This window comes from Rhipicephalus sanguineus, chromosome 8 (assembly GCF_013339695.2).
Source record: "Rhipicephalus sanguineus isolate Rsan-2018 chromosome 8, BIME_Rsan_1.4, whole genome shotgun sequence".
NCBI lineage: Eukaryota > Metazoa > Arthropoda > Arachnida > Ixodida > Ixodidae > Rhipicephalus > Rhipicephalus sanguineus.
The window spans coordinates 111,722,598-111,732,840 of NC_051183.1; the positions used below are offsets into that span (position 1 = coordinate 111,722,598).

The following is a 10,243-nucleotide window of genomic DNA, read 5'->3' on the forward strand; positions in this document are numbered from 1 at the left end:
AAAAGGGTGACGGAAATCGCAACTTGGTGGCTCGCTAGCCCAAATAATGAAATAGTCGACGCGAAGCAACCGTCATTGCGAACGTCATTGCGCATGCATTGTTGATTCCTTGCGTAAACACTATCTGCAATGGAGGTTCGCTGAGCGCGCCCACGTGCTCAGGGGCTATTCGCCTGCATGCTTAGCCTCACGTCCGTGCAAATGCGAATGCCTTTAAAGGCTTTTTGAAAGCATTAGGAATACGTTTCAATTAGTTATAGCATTTAATGTTAAAGATTCATTCTCTCTGAATTGGCAAAAATGTTTGTTACAGTCAGGCATTAGCCTCCTTTCCTTTCTTTTTATAGCTTTACAGAAGTGCTTACCGTTGTAAGAGACTTTTCTATTTATTTCGGTAATTACAGTTTTTTATTTATTTCAGCGATGCATGTCTGCAGTCTCTGTGGTACCACCAAGACGACTGTGCCACGTTTCATGAAGTGTGCCGCACTGCACAAAAACATGAATGCATTCTGCATGAAGTGCCCATTGGAACAGTACAGAAAAGTGTTCCGAGAATTCCTTCTCTGAGCTAGTGCTACGAGATACCGAGGACGAAACTAGGACTGTAAAGAAAACGAAGAGTCCAAGAGGATTTATATCGTTGTGTGTCATGGAAGCCCAAATTACCGGCGCTAAGGCACGACATAATGGATCACACTAAGTTGGCACTGATGCTATAGTGCCCTAAGGTGCTGCTGCATCTTCAGCTACCAGAAGGTAAGAGGATTATTTGACAGTGGCCTGCTCCTGAAATTGTTCGCTGCTTTAATTTACCTTCTATTATTGAGAGCATTTATTTATTTTTATTGTATATCACATCTGCAATGTCTGTAGTTCAATAAAAAATATTGGCTAACTTTTTAATTGTCTTCGTACGCTTGTTTGAACTCCAGGGTACAGGAGTTTTAATGGCTACTTATCGCATAATTACCTCCAACTTTTATCATTGCAGGCAAGTACAAGTGAAGATAACGTCGAAGACGTGCCGTGCTCCCCTTTCATCATTGGCAAAGGTATGTCTATGGATACTTGCAATATATTGCTGAATATTTCTAAACAGTAAATATTTTGTTCCAGGAGAAAACTTTCTGACTGCCGGGGCAATTACCATCTGTATTGATACCCATGCTGTGATCGAATCCACCACACGGTGCCAGGCATTCAAGTTGATGTTCTTTACACACTCCGCCTTAACTATTAAATACCGCAAGGAGGTCAGCCTAACCCTGGAGTTCACACAAAGGTAAAATTTCATGTGATTTTTCTTACTTTTTGGACAAGATTCATGCAACTAACTTAGATCAAGCCACATTAGATAGTACAAAAGTAGACAAGTACTGGGGAATTTCCAATATCTGATACTACACTCCCATTTGGCTAAGCCAGTGAGGGTTCTGATGGAAGTAATGACCAAATAGAAATGTTCAGCTTAAGTGTAAAACTGTCTACGGGAATTCTGAGCTGTCATAAAATATTTTAAATAATGATAGTATAACGGTTGACGTGTGATGTATTTTTAATCACTGTTTAATGAGGATTTCGAAGGGGCACCAAGTAACATGAAAATTTTCATTAATTTAAATAAGAGCTAGCACTTTTTTATGCAGTTCTGCTGCCGGAGCAAGGTGTGTGTCCGGGCTAGTTGGTATACCATATTTGTGAGCACAACGCAGAAAAGAAAGAGGCACAATAAACAAAGGACCGACGAGGAATGGCACAGTCAAGCGAGAATTCCATGTAAGCAAAATAGGCACAGATTGCATCAGCGACACGTCTATAAGTTTATTTCGCATATATAGCTACACACGACTTTTTCATATCTCTTATTGTTTCCAATGGAGAACATGTGCACGCATGCGCTTCAGGATGAGTATGTTCTTTCCCTGATTGTCTGGGGCAATGCCATAAAATCCATGGTGAAAATTTAGCCCCGCGGTGTACCGTCATCCACTTTGTCCGGGTCTATCGCGCTACAATGGTTTCAGTGTAATTTTTAGCAGATCTAAATTGTGAAACCAATAGTGCCTACCATGAAATCATGCGTGTGCACTTAGAAAAATAGGATAGCTCGGAGGTGTTTTCTGGTCCCAGCAGGCACATGCATTGTTTAATAACACCTTTGTTTTGTTTATAAGCATGGTAGCTTTGTTCTGACTTTGGGCTATGCGCGCACAGTGTCACAAAGCTCATACATGGTGGAAGCTGTTGAAGATGAGGACCTTGAGCGGCACTCCGCAAGTTGACATAAAACTCGCTTGTTACATTCCGATGGACAAACGATCAGTTGCAGGCGAATTTTTCGGTGACAAAATGATCATCACGTGGGCGTGGTGGTGTTGCTCGCGGAGGTACGTAATAAGGGATGGGTTGAGAAAACGTTTCGGCTTAATACACGGGGTCTTGGGCCGCGGTCTCATTGTGAACGATGAACTTAATGACAGGAATCGCGGCTTTTACTCTTATGCAATATAGGTACTGGACTTGCACATTCATCAAGAAAAAACGAAAACGCATTGATATAATAGTCATTTGTTTATTTTTTCTTGATACTCTCGATAATTTTGCACTCGGTTAATTCAGACGTTTTTTCCGGACCCGTGAAATCCGAATTAATGAGCCCTTACTGTATTTGGGTGAGTGTTTAAAAGCACATGAACCTTGCTCTGTGAGGAGCATTATTTCCTTTCAAGTCCTTACACTGCAATAAATGACATTGTATGAACCATAATGTACTTTTATAGAAATGAATCTCCGTCTGGATCATGAGGTTTTTTTCTTTTAACTGACTCCACACAGCACACCTTAAAGAGGCAATGCGAGGGTTTCTTGAGCGCTCTACCAACATAATCAATGTTGTTCTGAGTGTGGCCAATTATGTTCAGTATAATCATGCAACAGCCTGGTGCACATAAAAATATCATTATTCGTTTTTAGGGCAGCCGCCGTACACAACCCTGACAGAGGGAGCAAGGTCGAGAAATCAAGGAAGCAGCGCTGCCTCACACCACAAATGACCAACTTAAAGCTCTGCGAGACTATGAATGCTAAGTGTTTCAACGAAACATTTGCAGTGTCATTATGAATATACCATATTTACTTGAATCTAAGCCGATTTGCTTTTCGAAAAAATGATGTGCGAAAGGGGGGGGGGGGGTCGGCTTAGATTCCAGTACAATGATTAAGCTTTTTTTTCTGGCCTTGCGCATTTCGCGGGTCGGCTTATAATCAGGGTCGGCCTAGATTCGAGTAAATACGGTATATCTACACATTTTCCAAACCAGTTTCAATCTACGGGGACAACATGTACGCAGTTTTCATTATTTTGAAGCTGTTTACATGCAGCATTTCCTGTGCTTAAATAAAGATTTGTTTCTTTTATCATGAAAGGAGAATCTACTGAAACGTGCCTGTTTTTATTGCGTTATTTACTAGAGTGCTGGAAGCAACACCTCGCGGGTGTAGCTCCAAGAAGTTCACCATGTCCGCTGTGGTAGTACAGTGGCTCCGGTGCTCGGCTGCTTACCCGAAAGTCGCGGGTCCGACCCCGGCCGTGGCGGTCGGATTTCGACGGAGGCGAAATGCTAGAGGCTCGTGTACTGTGCGACATCAGCCCACGTTAGAAACACCAGATGGTCTAAATTTCGGAAGCTCTCCACTACGATGGGCCTCATAATCATATCCTGGTTTTGGCTCGTAAAACCCCAGATATTATTTTAAAAATTGGAATATATTTGGATTATGCAAACGCAATATAGTGGTATTTTTGCCATTGCATTTGGCTAAACAAAATATTTTTGCGTATCGCTTGTGCAAATGACATAACTACTTTTTAGTACTGAGGAATGCTTTTCTATGACAATATATATAAGCTGATCTTTATGCATAAAAAATTATGTTCCCGAATTAAAATGCAGTAATGAAATAGCAGGAAGGCAGTAACAGAAAACACAGCCTTTGTTACTCGATATCCGAACTTGTACTTACAGATAACGTTTCTGTAAACGAAAACGGACACTATTAGCGAAATAACAGAAAAATGAAAACAGAAAACAGTTTTTTTCAGTGTCTAAAAAGTGAAACATGTTTTTAAACATAAAATTTCTGTACTGTAAAAGAGAAAATAACAGTGAAATAACAGAATCAAGACAAACAGAAAACCAAGTTTTTTCTGTAACGGAAAACTGAACATTGTGTTTATGAAGAAAACTTCTGTAAAGTAAAACGAAAACAATCTGTTAAAACACAGAAAACTTCAAAATAGAAAACATAGCTTTACAGAAATTTTGTGGCAAGAGAGCTGCCAGACAATTTCTGTTTTTTTCACAAAATATTTTTTACAGTGTAGTTAGTGAGTGAATAGTACTAGCTCGAATGGCTAGTCCATTACTAAGTTGTTAGTAACCGCGCTAGCAACTTACTAACCGTATTAACTCCACTACATTTAGCCAATTAGAGGTTTACGCCTATTTTGTTTATATGTGCGCGTGCATTGCCATATCAAGATGATTCTATTAGAAAAGTACCTAAAGGATTAAAGAAAATGAAGTGGCATTGTCCTCGTACATTAACTAATGGCCGCTAATTACTTCATGTAATTACCATGGTAAGTACACGTGACAGCAACATACATAGAGGCATGAATTGATCACGAATGAGAACACACACGCAAGCGCACACGCAGAATAGCAAGACTTTTACGTAGCCGATTGCTACTCTAGCAGCGGCTTGAACACTATTTATGCTCCTACTTTGGGATAGAGCACTGCACGGGCCGATTTTTCCGGCCCGGGCCCGGCCCGGCCCGGTGTTCTTAAATGTGGCCCGTACCCGGCCCGGGCCCGAAAGGTTTGGGCCCGGCCCGGCCCGGACCGACCCGACCCGATTCAGCTAGTTATGCCTTGAGCCTAAAGGAGGCACTGTCTAACCTTCGGTTATTGTGAAGATACCTGCCACACACAATATATTTTCTAGAGATTGTTTTGGGAACTTCTTTCAGTGTCACGACTTTCACTGGTACTGTGTATACTTTTGGTTAATTACACCCGTAACACTCTTGCGAAATAATTGCAGGGCAATATAAAATACAATTAGAGTCATAGCTGGCTGTTTCATGTACGCACGCAGTGCTAACCACGCAATCTTAATTTGGCATTTCAAAGAACGACTACACAATATACCTCCATAAACTGGAAAAAAAAAACATGGCAGACATTTTTAGTTTAAGTTTTACATCAATTGCATACGAGCTAGGGCTGTTGAGTAAAAGTAGCAAGTCTGCAAACTTCATCTATTGCACAATGCAGTGAAAAAAAACGTGCTCTAGCTGCTTCTGGTAGGAATACACCAGGCTGGGCAGCGTTAAATAAATTAAAGCTGTCGTGTTGACTCCTCGGCAGGCAACTGCACCCAACGTACACAACGATTTCGTGTTCAAAACAAGAACGTTCTTTGTCCCACCCTTTTTCCCCGAGTCACCGCCACCGCAGTGCCATAGATCTGTCAAAGCGAGGCACACCCGTTAGAGAGCGAGCCACCGTCCTCGCTGTTCCCTGAAGATGGCTGTCTCGTCGTCTTCGTGTGACCGCCTTCGATCTTTGAAAATGTTACGCCTTAAAGCGAGACCGGACTAAGGGCTTCCAAAACAACTGTCTATTAGAGCGCCGAAGTGAACCAGCCGGCAGCCTCTTTAGCGATCCCCGTCGACGTGACGTATCGGGTGTCCGGAGCGTGATTATACAGATACGTATGAGACCCGGGCCTAATACGGGCCTGGCTCAGGCCCGAGCCCGACCCGAGCCCGAGGATCACGGGCCCGAGCCCGGCCCGGGCCCGATCCAACAATCCCTTACCCGGCCCGGCCCGCGGGCCGGGCCGGGCCCGGGCTTTCGGGCCGGCCCGGGCCCGTGCAGTGCTCTACTTTGGGATAGCACACCGTGTACTGGTTAGCAACCATAGAATTTAGAAGAATAATTGATGTCTTCTACACATTATCGTGTGCCCTTATATTTGCTTATATGCGTGGTAATCCAAGGTAATCAATAAAACTAAAGGTTGTTTAAATTTTGCTAAAGACCGTCACGATTACGGCAAAGTATACTGCGCATCTACGAAAGATCTGGCAACGTGGGTGGCTAGTAGTTACTTAGTTGAAAACACCAAGTAAACTTTCTGGTTATTGAAGGCAGCACTTTACGACCTTTACTAACTGCTGGCTAGTAAACAGATTTCGCGAAGGTTGTAAAATGTGCTCAAAACTAGTAAATGCGAGCATTTACTAACCATTTACTAACTTTTTTTCTAAGAGTGCGTCTCTCACCTCCGAAAATTAGCGCCAGTACTCCTTTATGGATCATATCAAATACCCATATCTAAACTTTTTCAGCGCGCACAAAAAACAAGGACAAGAAAGAGACACACGAACGCTAACTTTCAACCAATTTATTTTTGAATAAGTTCACTGGGGAAAGAAACATTTTCACCCTTGTCTGATCATTGTACATCATGCCGTTGTGAACCCGTTTTTCATAATACAGATATTTTGTTTGCAGATAAAGAAAAACTAACGCGTGAAGATACGGAAGCCTTTAATATAAATAGGTGTGCAAAAAAATGTATCAGTCATCCTTCGGCGTCTCTAACAGATAAGGAATTCGTTTTTTTTAATTCTGTTTCGGCGTTCTGACAGTGTGTCACATGTCTTGCACCGCACCTGCTCTAGGCTGGTTCTTAGGTACCTATATGCATTGTTCCTTTCAAAAATAAACAATTGAGAGTTAGCGCTCGTGTGTCTCTTTCTTGTCCTAGTCTTTTGTGCGCGCTAAAAAAGTTTAAATATGGATACATACCAACTTGCCCAGTTATTAGTCTTACTGCTATATCAGATACGTATGATATCGTAGCAAAAGTTAACCTACGATAACAGCCAATTACCTGTCAGCTAAATTGATGAAAATAATTGAACGAGTTCACTGAAAGAGCAGGCGGTTTTCTTGTGAGCAGCTGGGACTGCGGCCGCACCTAGCACAGCAGATCCCAACCAAGCGCTTCTTTCCCCTACGTGGCTTCTGAGCTCAGATTTGGCAGTGCGAGTAAACACAAGGTTAACCGAAGTAATACACCAGAGAACGCGAACGCCATGATGCGAGCACCACTACCAAGCATCTATGTGAAGGATTATAAAGCAGCCTCAAATTTTTAATATCCATATTGCTCACGTTGCATGACTACAAATCTCTGTGTGTGTGTGTGTGTGTGTGTGTGTGTGTGTGTGTGTGTGTGTGTGTGTGTGTGTGTGTGTGTGTGTGTGTGTGTGTGTGTGTGTGTGTGTGTGTGTGTGTGTGTGTGTGTGTGTGTGTGTGTGTGTGTGTGTGTGTGTGTGTGTGTGTGTGTGTGTGTGTGTGTGTGTGTGTGTGGTGTGTGTGTGTGTGTGTGTGTGTTATTATGCTAGCGGCTTGAGACACCTGTACACTAAGGTTCAGCACCACGCCCATCCTATGTGAAGACCGCTAACTACAAGTTTTAGCAGTTCTTTTCTTGTGCGAATCGCTCCTTGTTCGTTTTCTTTCCTTTATGCAGTTTCCACTTTGGCAGTGGAGGAGCATGCGGTGAAAAGGTGAGGCGTAGTGAAATTGTTCATCCTAAAGGAATTATTTGATGTGGCTGTGTGGCTAACAATGACGGCATAAAATTTGCAGCATCTCTGCTTCCGTTACCTTTTGGCCGGTTAGTTTCTGTTTCTAGCAAATGCAGTTGGCAGAACCAAGAAAACCCACAGTTACCAACATATACTTCTTCTTTTATTTCGAGAACAGTTACTCCTTAAGTGATGAACTATGAATGAAGGCTTATATATCATTGTGCAACCATCAAAAACTCAGGAGAAAGGTCTAGCATGTGCTGGAAAATATTACTTTCAAGCCTCGTTTGCCTAACCACCAACTCATACGTTACAGTTATTCTTTTACGCGTAAATTTATTAGTGCTATCCCATTAGTGTCGTAAAGTGTACAGTCCATTGATTATAAGAGAGTTCAGTGTTTGTTTAAGAAAGGATACTATTACAAGGTCTATCGTTCTCCAGCAGGAGTCTCAAACACGTGCTCCGCGGGTCATTTGCTACCGGCCAGGCCAACACATGGCTGTCTTCGTCCCATATATTTTTTTTTAATCTCTGAATAAGTATACTCATTAGCTACACGGATATCATTGATCTCAAACATTTTTTTTTCGTGAAGCACCTACGCGGTCACATTATGGTTAAACATATCCATGAAACAAAAACACTACATTTCAGAATGGGTGTCCAGACTTTAGTCATTCTAGATATCAGTATCAGTACGTTTATCGAATCCTTACGCCGAATTCCCTTGAGAAATGACCCATATATAGGATGTGCGCAATACTGCCTTTCAAATGGCAACATTAGCTGACATTTTGTAGAAACACTCCCATCTTCCCTATCCTGTGCTCCAGCCTTCTTCACTGTCCAGACCTTTGCGGGACTAAATTACTTGACAGCCGTCTAGCTCAGTTTTAAACCCCTGTTCTACAGTATTTGAAGCAATGAATCTTGGAGAACCAATAAACAGGGCTGGTCAGTTACTCAGTTAGCTATTCCTGAGCATCTCTTGTTTTCGAAAGCGTGCCACTCGCCACGGTGGTCGAGTGGTTATGGTGCCCGACTGCTGACCAGCAGGTCGCGGGATAGAATCCCGGCCGTGGCGGCAGCATTTTCGATGTCGTCGAAAATGTATGAGGCCCGTGTACTAAGATTAGGTGCCCGTTAAAGATCCCCAGGTGGTCGGAATTTCCGGATCCCTTCACTACGGTGTATCTCATAATCATATCTTTGTTTTGGAACGTTAAACCCTAACAACTAACTATCGAAAACGTGCCAATGTAAAAGTCCACTTAAGCACGCTGCCACAAGTACGTTTTCTCATTGGTCAGCTATCTTCACTAATGATATGTCCCGCATCGTCATTGGCTGTAATATTATGAAATTTTTTAGCGTAAGGCATATTGGTGAGTACGAGCCAAGGTGTTGCTCAGGGACTGCATAGTCAGCGGTTAGCGCTCGCACCTCCCAAAACGCACACTGTCGTAGGGACACGTGCTTGTCGAGAAAATTCAAGTTCGGAACACTAGACGGGCGCTCTTTCGTCACCGCGCCCATAGAACATGGGTCACCGGTGACCCGTACACGCCGAACCAGAGTTTAAAAGTACGGGTGCTCGTATAAACCATCTGCACCATCTAGCACATTCTGTAAGCACTAATATTTCGTTTGCCTGCAGAGTAGGCTTTTTTCCCGAGCGGCAGCGATTTTTCACAGCGACACAAAGATAGCGGTTACGCCGGTTAGCTTGGTTCGGTCTGTGAAAATGGCAGACGAAACGGTAGCGAGACCATCTCAGAAATGTTGTTCCTTGGACATTTCTGTTGCGTCAATTGGACAATTATGTTTGACAAATGCCACTTTTAACGTCTGTTTTGCCCAGTGGCACACCAACCTTAGAAAAATAATTTTTTACATCTTTGAGCTTTCAGACATGGTTCTACCAATTTCAATAATGTCAGACATTGACATGTGAACACTTTTTTGTAGCATACAAGTTTAAAATATTTTTATGTGTGTGGTGAAGCCATTCTTTAGGATGTTTTGGTGCCGTCTTCAGCACTACCTATTGGTATATGATTTTTGTTTTTGTTGTGCTGCTATTTTGCATAATTTGCTAAAATACCTATGGCGTATAGCGGCCGCCAGCTATTCCCTGTCTGCCCTTACGTGGGAGACGCCCGCTACGCGCTAAGCATGTCCTGCAGTTTTCACTGTGCAGAGAAGAAAATGTCCAACCCATACGCTTTTTGAGCTAGATCATTCAAAGTTTGATCGAATATTGAAATCTACTGAGAAAATATTGTGTATGTCTGAGATTATCTTTTCGTTTTTATTTCTTTCATGTTGGGGGCATAACACTAAAAATGTTCTATGCAATGTTCAATAAATCTAGTTTTGCATAAATATTCTTGCATATTAGACCTTCATAAGAATTTTTTGAAGCACTGTCATTAAAAGGTACGATCATTTAGCTTCATATTGATATATAATATTACACTCTATCTATCATATTATTCGTAGCAAAATATATTTACTAAAACATACAAAATGTGGCCAATATTCCCATGGCCCCGAGAGAGT

General features: G+C 42.3%; 1 long non-coding RNA gene across 1 annotated transcript; it reads left to right on the forward strand.

Moving 5' to 3' along the window:
- The first annotated feature begins 684 nt into the window (after positions 1 to 684).
- LOC125759591 (uncharacterized) lies at positions 685 to 1,141 on the forward strand. The gene is made up of 3 exons (XR_007417215.1): positions 685 to 759; positions 995 to 1,055; positions 1,120 to 1,141. It is a non-coding gene; the product is annotated as an uncharacterized LOC125759591 (long non-coding RNA).
- The last annotated feature ends 9,102 nt before the right edge of the window (positions 1,142 to 10,243 follow it).